The 18,574-nt window shown below is 41.6% G+C and overlaps 1 long non-coding RNA gene across 3 annotated transcripts; it reads left to right on the forward strand.

The window, feature by feature from the left end:
* Nucleotides 1-358: 358 nt before the first annotated feature.
* On the forward strand, nt 359-3,940 carry LOC123040315 (uncharacterized). Of its 3 annotated transcripts, XR_006418124.1 has the most exons (3): nt 359-673; nt 809-1,115; nt 1,491-3,940. It is a non-coding gene; the product is annotated as an uncharacterized lncRNA (long non-coding RNA). The 3 variants fall into 3 exon arrangements; XR_006418116.1 differs by having other exon boundaries at nt 359-1,115; XR_006418122.1 differs by lacking the exon at nt 809-1,115.
* The last annotated feature ends 14,634 nt before the right edge of the window (nt 3,941-18,574 follow it).

Raw genomic sequence — 18,574 nt, forward strand, 5'->3', positions numbered from 1 at the left:
TCCATCATGGAATACTGAATTATGTATCTTTTTTTGTGAGAAAATTCTGGAGCTAACTCCCCACAATATATTCTGCACCTAATATACCCAATTGTGTAAGAAATGAAATGAAACCATAGGAGTGAATAATTGAATAGAAAAATCTAATAAATATTAGCTTTCACTTCATAAGTACTTTGTTCCTAAATATAAGTCTTTGTAGAGATTTCATTATAGATTACATACGAAGAAAAATGAGCGAATCTATCTCTATAATGCATTTATATACATCCGTATATGGTTCATAGTAAAATCTCTATAAAGACTTTATATTTAGGAACGGAGTGATCTATTATAGTACTATGTAAGTTACAGCCAGCTGACCATGGGTCAACGACTCAGCGTGCTACCCTTCCCAGCCATAAAAAAAACCCAAATTCTCGTTCTCCTCCCGTTCCTTTTTCACCGTTCCTTGCCTGATCCATGGATTCATCCATCCACATTAGTTGCTAGATCCTGCCAAGGGAGGAGGACGGGGTGAGAAGGGGGATTTGCGGCGGAGTGCGGTGGTTGCATGCTCTCGGCGACGGCAGGTCCTCCAGCTCGACCACATGTGCCTGCTGCTCGCCGCCGCCGTCAATTGGATGGCCGTGGAGTTGGGCCCCTTTGAACCTGAGCGGTTCCTCTCCTCCAGGTAATCTCTCCTCTTCCCATTCCTTCTGCTCCCTTCCCAGATGCTTGGTCTTCTAGGCTCCAGGAATGGCGCGGATTTTGGTTTTTTTATGGAGATTTTCTATGGCTATGAGAAATTTTTTCGTCCATGTGAAAGCGAGTGGCTGCACCAAATCCATCCACTGGCCTGCCCGTGCATCACTAAAGCTGGGAAGGAGATGCTCTTGAGGCCAGATCGGACCGAGGCTGGGGCACGCGTTCCAGCTTCAGATTCTGCGCCCCTAGCAGCGAGGTCATGAGGCAAAGCGGTCGCATGGGAGGCCACTGGAGAATATGATAAATCCGTTTTGCTGAGTGGCGTTGCTCTCCTGTTTGTGCCACTGGGCCGAGAGTTGTGCCGTCGGGTTCGACAGCCATGTTCTTCATAGTGTTCCTCGTCGTCTATGGCAGAGTAGTAGGGATGGGTATGACTGCCTTTCTACTCTCCCAACATCCTTTGCATTCTTATTTTTTTGCGCACAGTATATATGTACTTTATAAAAGCTTGTTTGCTTAGTTGATCTGTTAATTTTATTCAGAGATGAGGTTGAGTTACTTAGTTCTTCTGTTTTATTATAATTCAGACAATAAGCTCGTACATTCTGACTATTTTTAGGATATAAATTGTAGAATTATTTATCTTGCCATTGATGTGCCTTGCGTTGCTTTAGGGAATTGAGCTTATACTTTTTTTTAGTTAACATTCTGCTGAACTTTGGTTACTGTCTCTTCAACACATCCATATTAATTATATGAAGTTTTGTATAGCAAAAAGTGTTCAATATTTCATTGTCTTGTAGAGAGACCACGGGTGGAGGCGTGTTGTGGGCTTGCTACTTCTGTCAGTTTCCACCTATGTAATGTGCTACAACTTTGCAACATTACTACTTGTTGCACACCGGTTAATTCGTCACAGGTATGCTTCCTCCCTGTAGTTTGATAAAAAGGTGTATTCTTTCTATTTGTTGTTACCATATAGTATTAGCAAGTTATATTAATGATATGTGTTTTTAAGACAAAAGAAAAAGGCTTGCATTTATTAACTGAATTTGGTCCATATGTGTGAATATATATGCAATAGAGTTTTCGCATGTGTTGTAGGTGATGCATATAACACTGGAGCTTTTTTCATTGTTCTCCTCAACTGAAAAGGCTAGACAGAAGAGCTGTTACCAAGAACATTAAACTCACTAAAGTGCATGTCTGAATTTACTAGACCTTCCATAGTAACCATGAATGTAATTAGAAAATGCATGCAGGGATTAAATATGCAAATTGTACATTGATGACCTATGGAAAATATCTGAACCCGAATGGATGAACTGATGATTTAGAACAACTCTTACTAACCTTTCAAATTTCAGAATTTACGGGAATCACTTGTCGCATATGTCATCTTCTACAAAAATACTCCGCGGACAACAAAATAGCTACTGTTACTTTAGGACTACAAAATAATCTATTAGACTCATTTTGCAGCGATAAGAAATAGCATATAGCATGTTGTACAGGAAAAAATTAAAAGGGCAACCTGGTGCATGTAGCTCCCGCTTGCGCAGGGTCCAGGGAAGGGTCCGACCACTTTGGGTCTATAGTACGCAGCCTTTCCCTACATTTCTGTAAGAGGCTGTTTCCAGGACTTGAACCCATGACCTCATGGTCACAAGGCAGCAGCTTTACCACTGCGCCAAGGCTCCCCTTCACTTATAAGAGCATTTAGAATTGTAGCGTTGCCTTTCACTTATATTAGACACTCAAAAATTATACTTATTGTCATAGAAACATAGACTGATTGGAACATATCTAGTACGGAGTAGAATATAGCCTTCAGGTGCAGAACTGAAAACAACATGCAACAGTACGATTGTCTCTGACCACCCGGATAAATGTATAATAGTCCTTCCATAGTAACCACGAATGTAATTAGAATTATTTCAAAAAAAATGAATGTAATTAGAAAATGCATGCAGGGATCAAATATGCAAATTGTACATTGATGACCTATGGAAAATATCTTAACTCGAATGGATGAACTGATTACTGAGATCAACTCTTACTAACCATTCAAATTTCAGAATTAATGGAAATAACTTGAATTTATAAGGATTCACACACATATCATCTTCTAGGAAAAATCTGCACACAATACAATAGCTATTGTTACTTAATGACTACTAAAATAATCTATTATGCTCATTTTTTAACGATAAGAGTTGCATATAGCATCTTGTATATCATAACAATTCTGCAAACAATAGTAGCTGCTGTTACTAACACATTGTATAATATGTAATCTGTTATATCCTGAATTCAGGACCTTTACGCATTAGTCCTAAGGATAGCAGTTAGCTTGTATACATAAACTTATCCTTTTTCAAACTGTAAATCTAAGATGCACAATGATCTGAGAAAATACCATTGGATACATATGTCTTTATACATTTTGTCAAACACTTGGCAAGTATGTCCAAATTCTAACTAACTGTTAGACAGAGTAGGGCGAGGAGTTGATTAAATCTAGAAAGAGGATAGGGCCATGTTTCAAACAATTCTGCTATTACGCCAAGTAATACCTGCATCTGGAGTCGAATTGTTTCTCTTTATGCCACTTGTAAGTCACATCCTTGGTGGTCATCTTACTATGCTTGTAGACCATGCTGATCTATCCTCTTGCAGACAGTCCTACATGCCTTGATCGACCTGCGTATGACACAACTCCAAGATAGCACGATAGCATTCTTCCTACTTTGCGACATGATTCTTGTCAAGTGTTTCCTATGGACAGGAACAGGATGATGAGACACGACTGGTTCCTCGGGAGGCGGAATCTTCAACACCTAACCGATTGAGGAGAAGATCTTGTGGAGAGTGGACACATAATGCATGGCTTCGAGGTTTTGGTGGCGCTGTAGGATGTGGGCTGCAGCCACACAGGACAGGATGAATAGTGCGGCCCTAGAGTAGACCATCAGAAACCCTAGAACTGGGCTACTCGAGAGGCATAGTTTTGGGGTTTCGATGGATCTATAGGAGGTGAGCTGCAGTTGCACAGGAGGAATAGCTCGGCCCTAGGGCAGACCATCAAAAACCCTAAAACATGGACTGCTCGAGAGGCATATGGCTTTGAAGTTTCGGTAGAGCTGTAGGACGTGAAATCAGAATGAGCTTCTAGAGCGTACATCTCTTTTTGTATGCAACGTGTCAGGATTTTTTTACCATATTGATGCCCGTACTTGAACTTTTTTTTGAAGTGGCCCGTACGTGAACCTAACTCTTCCTACCTTTTTTACGTGATAACGCTTCCTTGCCTAGTCGTTTTTTTATGCGTTGACACTTCCTTGCCTAGTTTAATTACATTGAATGGGCTGTATATATGACAACGTGATAGTCCGATATGTTGGTACGTACACATTAATATGTTACGTAAAAACCTTTAAATCTCAGCCATTATTATTTTGATCGAACGGTGTAAATAATATTAACATATGTGGACGAACCTAATGACTTGTTTGCCTTCTGTATTATTATGTATATAATAGATAGATTGCATCCAAATTTGTAGACCACCTAGCGACAACTACAAGCACTGAAGCAAGCCGGAAATGTGCTGCCGTCATCACCCCTCCCTCGTCGGAGCTAATTGGCACACCTTATTGTAGTCGACAGTCAGGAGGTCATCGTGTTAAGGCCCCATATGACCAACACACCAGAACAGCAGCCGCCGCCGTTGAAGAGAAGCTTAGATCGAAAGGATCCAACCTCCACATGCCCTCCGACAATGATAGACGCAACACCGGGACGGGGGCTAGGCGGGGAGAACCTTATTCCATCTTCAACAAACCACCGCCGTCTCGTCTTCCTGAGAAGGACATAAACCCCAACAAAACTTGAAGAACCACCTAAAAACCGAGCCCTTCCATTGGTTTATTTTTGCATCACCTCCCACCACTTGCACCATGTTGGTTTTCATATCTACTGGTTTATTTTTCTCTTTACTCTTTCCTTGCGAACTGCTACCTCTTGAGCATGTGTTGGTTTTCCCTTGAAGAGGAAAGGGTGATGCAACAAAGTAGCGTAAATATTTCCCTCAGTTTTTGAGTTATCAATCCAGTAGGAGACTACGCACAAGTCCCTCATACCTGCACAAACAAACAAGAACCTCCCAACCAACGCGATAAAGGGGTTGTCAATCCCTTCACGGTCACTTACGAAAGTGAGATCTCATAGAGATAATAAGATAAATATTTTTGGTATTTTTATTGTATAGATTGGAAAATAAAGATTGCAAAATAGAAATAGCAAGTTGATAGGAAAATAATATGATGGAAGATAGACCCGGGGGCCACAGGTTTCACTAGTGGCTTCTTTCATGATAGCAAATTCTACGGTGGGTGAACAAATTACTGTCGAGCAATTGATAGAAAAGCGCATAGTTATGAGAATATCTAGGCATGATCATGTATATAGGCATCACGTCCGCGACAAGTAAAGCGAAATGATTCTGCATCTATTACTATTACTCCACACATCGACCGCTATCCAGCATGCATCTAGAGTATTAAGTTCATAAGAACAGAGTAACGCAATAGGCAAGATGACATGATGTAGAGGGATAAACTCAACCAATATGATATAAACCCCATCTTTTTATCCTCAATAGCAACAATACAATACGTGTCTTGCTGCCCCTGCTATCACTGGGAAAGGACACCGCAAGATTGAACCCAAAGCTAAGCACTTCTCCCATTGCAAGAAAGATCAATCTAGTAGGCCAAACCAAACTGATAATTCGAAGAGACTTGCAAAGATATTAAATCATGCATAAAAGAATTCAGAGAAGAATCAAATATTGTTCATAAATAATCTTGATCATAAACCCACAATTCATTGGATCTCGACAAACACACCACAAAAAGAATTATATCAAATAAATCTCCAAGAGAATCGAGGAGAACTTTGTATTGAGATCCAAAGAGAGAGAAGAAGTCATCTAGCTAATAACTATGGACCCGAAGGTCTGTGGTAAACTACTCACAAATCATCGGAGAGGCTATGGTGTTGATGTAGAAGCCCTCCGTGATCGATTCCCCCTCCGACGGAGCGCCGGAAAAGGCCCCAAGATGGGATCTCATGGGTATAGAAGGTTGCGGCAGTGAAAATAGGGTTTCGTGGTGATCCTGGATATTTTCGGGGTATATATAGGATGAAGAAGTACGTCGGTGGAGCTGCAAGGGGCCCACGAGGGTGGGGGCGCGCCTGGCCCCCCTAGGCGCGCCCTCCTGTCTCGTGGCCTCCTCGCTTCTTTCTTGACGTCCACTCCAAGTCTTCTGGATCATGTTTGTTCCAAAAATAACTCTCCTGAAGGTTTCATTCCGTTTAAATTCCGTTTAATATTCTTTTTCCGCGAAACACTAAAATAGGCAAAAAAAAACAACATTTTTTACTGGGCCTTTGGTTGGTAGGTTAGTCCCAAAAATAATATAAAAAGGTATATTAAATCCCATTAAACATCCAAAACAGATAATATAATAGAATGGAACAAAAAAATATAGATACATTGGAGACGTATCAAGCATCCCCAAGCTTAATTCCTGCTCGTCCTCGCGTAGGTAAATGATAAAAACGTAATTTTTGATGTGGAATGCTACCTAGCATAATTCTCAATGTAATTTTCTTTATTATGGCATGAATGTTCAGATCTCAAAGATTCAAGACAAAAATTTAATATTGACATAAAAATAATAATACTTCAAGCATACTAACAAAGCAATCATGTTTCTCAAAATAACATGGCCAAAGAAAGTTATTCCTACAAAATCATATAGTCTCGCTATGCTCTATCTTCATCACACAAAGTATTTAATCATGCACAACCCCGATGACAAGCCAAGCAATTGTTTCATACTTTTGATGTTCTCAAACTTTTTCAATCTTCACGCAATACATGAGCATGAGCCATGGACATAGCACTATAGGTGGAATAGAATGGTGGTTGTGGAGAAGACAAAAAGGAGAAGATAGTCTCACATTGACTAGGCGTATCGACGGGCTATAGAGATGCCCATCGATAGATATCAAAAGTGAGTGAGTAGGGATTGCCATGCAATGGATGGACTAGAGCTATAAGTGTATGAAAGCTCAACAAAAGAAACTAAGTGAGTGTGCATCCAACTCGCTTACTCACGAAGACCTAGGGTATTTTGAGGAAGCCCACCATTGGAATATACAAGACAAGTTCTATAATGTAAAATCCCCACTAGTATATGAAAGTGACAACATAGGAGACTCTCTATCATGAAGATCATGGTGCTACTTTGAAGCACAAGTGTGGTAGAAGGATAGTAACATTGTCCCTTCTCTCTTTTTCTCTCATTTTTTATTTGGGCCTTCTCTTTTTTATGGCTTTTTTTTCTTTTCTCTCTTTTTTTTGTCCGGAGTCTCATCCCGACTTGTGGGGCAATTATAATCTCCATCATTCTTTCCCCACTTGGGACAATGATCTAATAATTATGATCATCACACTTTTATTTACTTACAACTCAAACATTACAACTCGATACTAGAACAAAATATGACTCTATGTGAATGCCTCCGGCGGTGTACCGGGATATGCAATGAATCAAGAGTGACATATATGAAAGAATTATAAAGGTGGCTTTGCCACAAGAACGATGTCAACTACATGATCATGCAAAGCAATATGATAATGATGTAACGTGTCATAACAAACGGAACGGTGGTAAGTTGCATGGCAATATATCTCAGAATGGCTATGGAAATGCCATAATAGGTAGGTATGGTGGCTGTTTTGAGGAAGGTACATGGTGGGTGTATGGTACCGGCGAAAGTTGCGCGGTACTAGAGAGGCTAGCAATGGTGGAAGGGTGAGAGTGCGTATAATCCATGGACTCAACATTAGTCATAAAGAACTCACATACTTATTGCAAAAATCTATTAGTTATCGAAACAAAGTACTACGTGCATGCTCCTAGGGGGATATATTGGTAGGAAAAGACCATCGCTCGTCCCCGACCGCCACTCATAAGGAAGACAATCAATAAATAAATCATGCTCCGACTTTATCACATAACGGTTCACCATACGTGCATGCTATCGGAATCACAAACTTTAGAACAAGTATTTCCCAAATTCACAACTACTCAACTAGCATGACTCTAATATCACCATCTTCATATCTCAAAACAATCATCAAGTATCAAACTTCTCATAGTATTCAATGCACTTTTTATGAAAGTTTTTATTATACTCATCTTGGATTCCTATCATATTAGGACTAATTTTATAGCCAAAGCAAATTACCATGCTGTTCTAAAATAGTATCAAAATAATATAAGTGAAGCATGAGAGATCAGTAATTTCTATAAAATAAAACCACCACCGTGCTCTAAAAGATATAAGTGAAGCACTAGAGCAAAATTATCTAGCTCAAAAGATATAAGTGAAGCACATAGAGTATTCTAATAAATTCTGATTCATGTGTGTCTCTCCAAAAGGTGTGTATAGCAAGGATGATTTTGGTAAACTAAAAAGCAAAGACTCAAATCATACAAGACGCTCCAAGCAAAACACATATCATGTGGTGAATAAAAATATAGCATCAAGTAAAGTTACCGATGGACGAAGACGAAAGAGGGGATGCCTTCCGGGGCATCCCCAAGATTAGGCTTTTGGTTGTCCTTGAATTTTACCTCGGGGTTCCTTGGGTATCCCCAAGCTTAGGCTCTTGCCACTCCTTATTCCAAAATCCATCAAATCTTTACCCAAAACTTGAAAACTTCACAACACAAAACTCAACAGAAAATCTCATGAGCTTCGTTAGTATAAGAAAAGAAACCACCACTTCAAGGTACTGTAATGAACTCATTCTTTATTTATATTGGTATTAAACCTACTGTATTCCAACTTCTCTATGGTTCATACCCCCCGATACTAGCCATAGATCCATCAAAATAAGCAAACAACACACGAAAAACAGAATCTGTCAAAAACAGAACAGTCTGTAGTAAACTGTAGGTTTCGAATACTTCAGTAACCCCAAAAATTCCTAAATAAATTTTTGGACTTGAGGAATTTGTCTATTAATCATCTGCAAAAAGAATCAACCTAATAGCACTCTCCAGTAAAAAAATGGCAGCAAATCTCGTGAGCGCTAAAGTTTCTGTTTTTTACAGCAAGATCGCAAAGACTCCCCCCAAGTCTTTCCAAAGGTTCTACTTGGCATAAACACTAATTTAAAACATAAAACCACATCTAAACATAAGCTAGATGAATTATTCATTACTAAATAGGAACAAAAAACAAGAAACAAGAATAAAATTGGGTTGCCTCCCAACAAGCGCTATCGTTTAACGCCCCTAGCTAGGTATAAAAACAAGAATAGATCTGGGTATTGCCATGATAATGATAAGGCAAATCACAAAAACTCATCTCATACTCCCTACGTTCAGCAGCCAGTTTTCTTTGTGGCAAGCAAAAGTAATCAAAAGGGCTAAATTTAATGGGACAAAAGTCCCCAAGATCAAGCTCGGGAGGTATTGATTCCTCCTTTGCCCCCTCATATTGCACAACCAATTCATCATTATAAGCATTCTTTTGGCAAAAATTCATGAGCTTTTGTTCAAGAGAAAAACCTAACCATTGTTCTGGATAGCAAAATTATTGTTTAGTTCAGAAATCCTATCAACTAGAATGTTGGTAGGAACCTTTTTTCTAAGGTTTTCATTAAAAGCAACATGATCTAAAGATCGTAAGCGCATTATGTCTTCTTGATAAAAAAGGATTGCTTCTATGGGAGGACGGCCGGCATCCACCCTATAATGCGCAAAAATTCCATTGGCTTCTTTTATTATAGATCTGAACTCATGAGCTAAAAAGATGGTAGCTGCTCGCTTAACAGAAGAATAATATTGGAAAATTCTAGAAAAATCCCTTGGATGCAAGGGTGCATATGAATAAATTGTCTTTCAAGTTCAACTATGAGCAAAGATATAGCATCCGCAAAACTACTAGTTCTATGAAGAATAGACCCTCCCATAGTTGGTAAAGCACCGACACAAGTAAAGAAATCCTGAATAACTCCTTTCCAATAATATTACCACTACCGATCCGAAACTTTTTAGTGTGCAAAATAGTAGGTTCTTCATGAGGATAATCAAAAGCATCAACATTTTCCATGTTATTACCACTATCCTTATCAACTATAACCTCCCCAATTTCAGACATGACGGCAGCAACATGCACAAAGAACGGGCACACAAAAAGCAAGAAGAAGAGCGAACGAAAAAGAGGCGAACGGAAAAGAAAGCAAATAAAACGGCAAGGGTGAAGTGGTGGAGAGGAAAACGAGAGGCAAATGACAAATAATGTAATGCGAGGGATAAGAGTTTGTGATGGGTACTTGGTATGTCTTGACTTGTATGTAGATCTCAATGGCAACGGCGCCAGAAATGGCTAGTTGCTAGGAGATCGAATCTTGACTTGACTTGGTGCAACCTCCCCGGCAACGGCACCAAAAATCCTTCTTGCTACCTCTTGAGCATGTGTTGGTTTTCCTTTGAAGAGGAAAGGGTGATGCAGTAAAGTAGCGTAAGTATTTCCCTCAGTTTTTGAGAACCAAGGTATCAATCTAGTAGGAGACTACGCGCAAGTCCCTTGTACCTGCACAAACCAACAAGAACCTCACAACCAACACGATAAAGGGGTTGTCAAACCCTTCATGGTCACTTACGAAAGTGAGATCTGATAGAGATAATAAGATAAATATTTTTGGTATTTTTGTTGTACAGATTGGAAAATAAAGATTGCAAAATAGAAATAGCAAGTTGATAGGAAAAATAATATGATGGAAGATAGACCCGGGGGCCATAGGTTTCACTAGTGGCTTCTCTCAAGATAGCAAATTCTATGGTGGGTGAACAAACTACTGTAGAGCAATTGATAGAAAAGTGCATAGTTATGAGAATATCTAGGCATGATCATGTATATAGGCATCACGTCCGTGACAAGTAGACCGAAACGATTCTACACCTACTACTATTACTCCACACATCGACCGCTATCTAGCATGCATCTAGAGTACTAAATTCATAAGAACAGAGTAACACATTAGGCAGGATGACAAGATGTAGAGGGATAAACTCAAGCAATATGATATAAACCCCATATTTTTATCCTCGATGGAATACAATACGTGCCTTGCTGCCCCTGCTGTCACTGGGAAAGGACACCGTAAGATTGAACCCAAAGCTAAGAACTTCTCCCATTGCAAGAAAGATCAATCTAGTAGGCCAAACCAAACTGGTAATTCAAAGAGACTTACAAAGATATTAAATCATGCATAAAACAATTCAGTGAAGAATCAAATATTGTTCGTAGATAATCTTGATCATAAACCCACAATTCATCGGATCTCGAAAAACACACCGCAAAAAGAATTACATCAAATAGATCTCCAAGAGAATCGAGGAGAACTTTGTATTGAGATCCAAAGAGAGAGAAGAACCATCTAGCTAATAACTATGGATCCGAAGGTCTGTGGTAAACTACTCACACATCATCAGAGAGGCTATGGTGTTGATATAGAAACCCTCCGTGATCGATTCCGCCTCCGGCGGAGCACCGGAAAAGGCCCCAAGATGGGATCTCATGGGTACAGAAGGTTGCAATGGTGGAAATAGGTTTTCATGGTGCTCCTGGATGTTTTCGGGGTATATGGGTATATATAGGAGGAAGAAGTACGTCGGTGGAGCTACGAGGGGGCCACGAGGGTGGGGGCGTGCATGGCCCCCTGGGCGCGCCCTCCTGCCTCGTGGCCTCCTCGCTTCTTTCTTGACGTCCACTCCAAGTCTGCTGGATCACGTTTTGTTCTAAAAATAACTCCCCCGAAGGTTTCATTCCGTTTGATATTCCTTTTCTGCGAAACACTGAAATAGGAAAAAAAACAACAATTTGCATTGGGCCTTTGGTTAGTAGGTTAGTCCCAAAAAAATATCAAAAGGTATATTAAAGCCCATTAAACATCCAAAACAGATAATATAATAGCATGGAACAATAAAAAATTATAGATACGTTGGATACGTATCACGAACCGACACCTTCTTAACTTGCAAAAGATCATGGATCTAAGTTTCCTAACTTACCCAAATCAACTGATCTCTCCCATTAATGCAATTTACTTTAGGAAACAAATTGCATATTTTTAGGAAACAAATAACAAATTTTAAGAAAAACAACATGTAAATCATTATGTACCCACTTAATTTGTTATGGAATAGTATGAAAATTATAGAGCATAATGAACATTCAATTTTTTAAGGAAACAAATCCTGAAATCTCTACTATTAAAGGGGAGTTGGAGATGGTACATCTAGCTCTCTGGCCACTGATTGACTCCCCCTCCTCTCCCCCATCGATTTTTCTCGCTTCCCTCATCGATTTATTTTCACCTATGACAATTTTTTTTCACAAACCCGAGGAGCAGCCCACCCACCCCTCTCTCTACCTCAAGCAACACATGCACTACCCTAAGTCCCGACCCCGCCGCGCCCTAGGGTTAGCCCGCCGCCCACCCTCACATTGCTACCTCCTGCAATGGCTATGAGGGGCGGCACGGGAGAGGTTGCTCACGCGACATCGTGGTGTCTCCCCGTGTCTTCCTATGGACCGCGCCATACGGATTCTCCTGTGAGACCACACCACACTGCCAACTCCCCACGCCGGTGGCTTGCTCTCTCTAGAACGCCTCTCATCAGTGCCCCCGCCGACCTACGTTTTAGAGAAAAGGCCGCAACCTGACTTTAAATTAATAGAGACACCAGGCAACCAAGTAGCACAGATAGATCGGTAGCACATCAGACATGACATCAACAAAGAAGTTTTAATCGGCCACAACCGGCAACATGGCACGCTGGCTAGCTTACAAGAACCCCAAAAGAGGCACAACTAGAAGTCGACGAGGAGCACCAACTACTACAACCTAGCTCGATCTCCACCCAAGATGGTTATCATCGAAGTACGCACATGGGAGATGAGGAGCTCCACGGCCGCCTTATTGCCCTCTTTAATCAGATATTTCCACTACTGCAAAAAGATTGAAAGTTTGAAAACACACATCCGCCTTATTAGGGAACACTTGTTCGATTGTAAACTTATTTTTGGTCGTCCACAGGGTCCAACACATGGCAGAGAAGCCAAACCAAAACAACCTCCTGAACTTCCCAGACAGGGGGGACATTAGCGCCCTTAGACCAACAAAGTTAGAAGGATCCCACGACACATCCAACCAATCCCTAAGACAGCTCCAAAACAACTGGGCTAGGGGGTGAGGGAGTCCTGGACTAAGGGGTCCTCGGGCGTCCGGCCTATTAGCCATGGGCCGGACTGATGGGCTGTGAAGAACACGAAGAGCGAAGACTACACCTGTGTCCGGATGGGACTCTCCTTAGCGTGGAAGGCAAGCTTGGCGACCAAATATGTAGATTCCTTTCTTTGTAACCGGCCTTGTGTAATACTAGATCCTCCCGGTGTCTATAAAAACCGAAGAACTTAGTACGGAGGGATAATCATTACCATAGCAATACAAGCTAGACCTCTAGGGTTCAGCCATTACGATCTCGTGGTAGATCAACTCTTGTAATACTCATATTCATCAAGATCAATCAAGCAGGAAGTCGGGTATTACCTCCATAGAGAGGGCCCGAACCTGGATAAACATCGTGTCCCCTGTCTCATGTTACCATCGACCTTAGACGCACAGTTCGGGACCCCCTACCCGAGATCCACCGGTTTTGACACCGACATTGGTGCTTTCATTGAGAGTTCCACTGTGCTGTCCTCAAAAGGTTTGATGGCTCCTTCAATCATCCACAACGACGTTGTCCAAGGGGAGGTCTTCCTCCCCGAACAGATCTTCGTGTTCGGCGGCTTCGCACTGCAGGCCAACTCGCTTGGCCATCTGGAGCAGATTGATAGCTACACCCCTGGCCGTTAGGTTAGATTCAGGAGCTTGAACTACGTCGCGGACATCCGCGGAGACTTCATCTTCGATAGATTCGATACCACGATAATCGCTCCCCGACGCCTCGATGAACATGACTTAGATCTATCATCGGGCCATACCCAGGAAATTGCACCTGTAGCCGCTCTGGCCTTAGATCCAGAGCAGGTCACGCCATCCGAGGACAGGAAGCTCAACCCCACCATGGAAGTCGCAGACTTGTAGAGACCCGACCTCAGATGGTCAAGTCTATGTGCTTCAGTGTCATCCCTGCATCGGTAATGCTGACACACACAGTACTTGAATGGATTTATAACATAGTAGCAATCACACACTTATTACATTGAATGTCTCAAGAGAGAACTTAATACAATAAATATGGCTTCAGGCCATCTAAAATAAGATAACAGCGGAAGGCTTGGAAGATAAAGTGAGTCCATCAACTCCAACGGCATAGATGAGTGCATGAGAACGACCTAGCGCACCTTACTGCTCGTCTGAAAAGTCTGCAACATGATATGTTGCAGCCCGTAATGGGTCAGCACATGGAATATGCTAGCAATATAACACAGTAGAGCAATGAACAGATAAATGCTATCACTACATGCATATATGGCTGGTGGAGGCTCTATGGTTATAATGTTTTGTGAAAAGCCAGTTTTTCCCTACAACAAAGGAATAAATTTTATTTAACTATCATGGTGGTTAAAACATCATTGAGAAGGTTCCTCCAACTCAATCCCAATTAAAGTAGTCATTAACATCCGAACAAATTAATTTAATGTGATGAGATCAAACCAAATAATTCAAGTACCAGATACTCAAGATGTCCATAACCGAGGACACGGCTAACCATGATTAGTTTGTACACTTTAGAGGTTTGCGCACTTTTCCCCACAAGACTCGATCTCCTCCATTGGATTTCTCGCACTACACGGTGTTTGAGAAACGGACGACCAAGACACAGTCTTTTAGAATCATTAACTCTTTACTCTAGGTAGACAGTTACACCTAGTTTCCCTCTACATCTGCTAGCCTACCACTGAAAGAGGTCACACAACATACTCAACTATGCCAGAGCCCATAATGGCTTGTGGCTGCACATGGAAGTTTCTAGCATGAATAATCTTATGATCCCTTTGAGCCTGGGCGGCGGACCGTAGGATGATCACACGGGTACTCCGGGATATCCTAGGACAACACTGGATTCTCCAGGTGCCCACAAGCAATCCACCCAGATGTGTATTAAAGTTGCCACCTTAAGTTGAACCATTAATTAACAACTCACATCTGTCATGGATACACTCAAACCCAAACCACGTCTATGAGCATAGCATGGCAATATAAGCATAACGTAGAAGTAACTCCCAAGGGTTTGGTAATAAAACAGGTAATAGGTTCTACCTCATCATCTACTTCCCAGTACCCACAAGTTAATCACATCCTAATCATGCAGTGTTTGAGGATTGTAACTAATGCATAAAAATTGGGTATGAAAAGAGTATGATCAAAGTGTTACTTGCCTTGCTGACGATCTACAAATCCTAAAGACTCGTAGTAGCACTCTTCGCACTCCGAGAATTCTATCGCAAACAAACAATAGCATACATAAGCAATCAAGAAAAGATGCACGGGTAAAAACTCAAATAAGAAGATCTAACCAGAACGTTCAACTGAAGAAATCCGGTTTTCAAAAAGAATCAAATGAAACGGAGCAAGCAACGAAACTCAAACCACGAAAGAAACAAGATTCGTTTACTAATCTGGACTAAAGTCAAATTTTACAGTACCAAAATCTTGTTCAAGTTGGTTAAACATAAAGAGGGCTTCAAGACGAAGATCTAGGTGCTTGTTTCACCTGATTTGGATAAACGAGCGAAAAGATAAACTAAAACAAAGATCAGGGCAGAAATCACGATCAAAAATAATCGTGGAAAAACCCTAGAAAATAAAACGAGACGAACAGGCTAACGAATGAACGTTCGCTGTCTGTGGCTAACTGACGAACAGCGTTCGTTAAAATGAACGTATAGACGAACGTCTGCTAAACAACTAAACCGAGAAAAACCGAACCGATAAAATAAAAAAACGCATCTAGGGTTTTAAAAAAACTAGGGTTTTTTTACCTAAAACCGAAAAAACGGCGGCTCGGAGTGGATCGGGAATGGCGGCGGCTCCGGCGAGGCGAGGCAGGGTGGGGCATGGCGGCGTGCGGCGCGCAGGCGGCAGTGGAGCGGCGCAGGGCAGCGCGGGCAGCAGCGAGCTGCAGCGACGGCGGCGCTCGGGAGGCGGCTTGGGGCTCCGGGGGGCCCGGGTCGGATTTTAAAGGGGGGGAAGGTGGCGGCTTGGGGGAGGGGCGACGAGGTGGCAGCGGCGGCTCGGACTCCCTCAAGGAGTTCGGCTTGGGGACGAAGGCGACGACAGCGGCGGAGTGGGCCGGCTGGGCTTTCGGCCCAGTCGGTCCGAAGCAAAACCTTTTTTTTAAACTGATTTCGCCAGAAAAATCCTAGGAAATAAAATAAAAAACAAAAAATACCAAAACAAATTTCCACTATCTAAATAGAATATTTAGAACAAGTGAACATTTTCTTAGCCCTAAAATGCAATTGGAAAAATGCATATTTTTTTCTAATTCAAATAAAATGCCAATAAATTTCAAATAAAATTATTTATTTGATTTTAGTATTTTTCTTCCAATATTTCATTCACTTTGGAGAAGTCATATTATCTCCTCCCATATATTTTAATATGAAATATTTTCGGAGAGGAAAAATAATTAAAACCAATTGATCCTTGTTTTGATATTTGAAAAAAAAATCAAATATGAAAAACGTGAAATCCCCAACTCTCTCGTGGGTCCTTGAATTGCTTAGGATTTCGAGGATCGCAACACGAAACGCAATAAAATATGATATGCATGGATGACCTATGTATAACATTCCAAATTGAAAATTTGGGATGTTACAAACCTACCCCCTTAAGTTGAATCTCGTCCTCGAGATTCGGGTTGGCTAGAAAATAAGTGTGGGTGGTCTTTGCATAGATCATCCTCTCGCTCCCAGGTGGCTTCATCCTCGGTATGGTGGCTCCACTGAACTTTGCAAAACTTGATAACTTTGCTGCGAGTAACTCGACTGGAAAACTCGAGAATTTTGACAAGTTTCTCCTCATAGGTCAAATCACTATCCAACTGAATTGCTTCCAGGGGCACTGTATCTCTCAGAGGAATATCGGCCATCTCTGCATGGCACTTTTTCAACTGGAAAATGTGAAACACATCATGAACTCCTGACAGCCCTTCGGGTAACTCCAACTTGTAGGCTACTTCTCCCATGCGTTCCAAAACACGGTATGGACCTACAAATCTCGGGGCTAACTTTCCCTTAACTCCAAAACGTTCAACTCCTCGCAGAGGTGACACTCGTAGATATGCTCTATCTCCGATTTCATAGACTACCTCCTTGCATTTTGAGTCTGCATAGCTCTTCTGTCTAGACTGAGCTACCTTTAGTCTGTCTCGAATAGCTTAACCTTCTCTTCTGACTCTTTAATCAAATCCGGTCCAAACAACTGACGGTCTCCGACTTCATCCCACATCAACGGTGTTCTGCACCTCCTTCCATACAAAGCTTTGAAAGGTGCCATCTTCAAACTAGCTTGGTAGCTATTGTTGTATGAGAACTCCACGTAGGGCAAATTGTCATCCCAACTAGATCCATAATCTAGCGCACAAGCTCTCAACATGTCCTCCAGAATCTGATTGACTCTCTCAGTCTGTCCATCTGTCTGCGGATGAAATGTTGTACTGAACTCCAGCCTGGTACCCAAAGTCTGGTGGAGCTGGTGCCAAAACTTTGAAGTAAATTGTGTTCCTCTATCACATACGATGGTCATCAGAACTCCGTGCAGACATACGATCCTGGTCATATATATCTTGGCCAACTTTGCGCTTGTATAAGTGGTTTTCACTGGGATAAAGTGAGCTACTTTGGTCAAGCGATCCACTACTACCCAAATAGAATCATATCCCGATCAGGTCCTGGGTAATCCGGTGATAAAATCCATGCCAAGCTTGTCCCACTTCCATTCGGGTATCGGCATAGGCTGCAGTAATCCTGCTGGCTTCTAATGTTCTGCCTTCACTCTCTGATATACATCACATACGGCTACGTACTCGGTAATATCCTTCTCCATTCCAGTCCACCAGAAACGCTCCTTCAAATCTAAATACATCTTGGTGTTTCCGGGGTGTATCGAGTATGGCGAGTCATGAGCTTCCTATAGTATCAACTTCCTGATCTCGGCATTATTGGGCACATATACACGGTCCTCAAACCACAAGGTGTCATGCTCGTCCTCATGAAAACCTTTGGCTTTTCCTTCACTCATCTTCTCCTTTATCTCGGCAATTTCTTTGTCATCCTTCTGAGCTTCTCGAATATTTCCCAATAATGTTCACTGAACCTCTAATGCTGCAACAAAACCTCTAGGAACTATCTCCAAATGAAGCTCCCCGAGATCTTCGGCCAACTCCTTTGGTAATCCTTCGCTCACGAGCGTATTGGCATAACTCTTCCGGCTCAAAGCGTCTGCTACGACATTGGCCTTGCCTGGATGATAGTGCAACTTCATATCATAATCCTTTATGAGTTCCAACCATCTCCTCTGCCTGAGATTCAGCTCCTTCTGTGTGAAAATGTACTTCAAACTCTTATGATCCGTGTACACATCACAATGGTTTCCAATGAGAAAATGTCTCCAGGTCTTGAGCGCATGCACTACGGCTGCTAACTCCAAATCATGCATTGGTAATTCAACTCATGTGATCAAAGCTGACTTGAGGCATATGAAACAACTCTTCCGTCTTGC

The sequence above is a fragment of the Triticum aestivum genome, chromosome 1A, assembly GCF_018294505.1.
Source record: "Triticum aestivum cultivar Chinese Spring chromosome 1A, IWGSC CS RefSeq v2.1, whole genome shotgun sequence".
NCBI classification, from domain to species: domain Eukaryota; kingdom Viridiplantae; phylum Streptophyta; class Magnoliopsida; order Poales; family Poaceae; genus Triticum; species Triticum aestivum.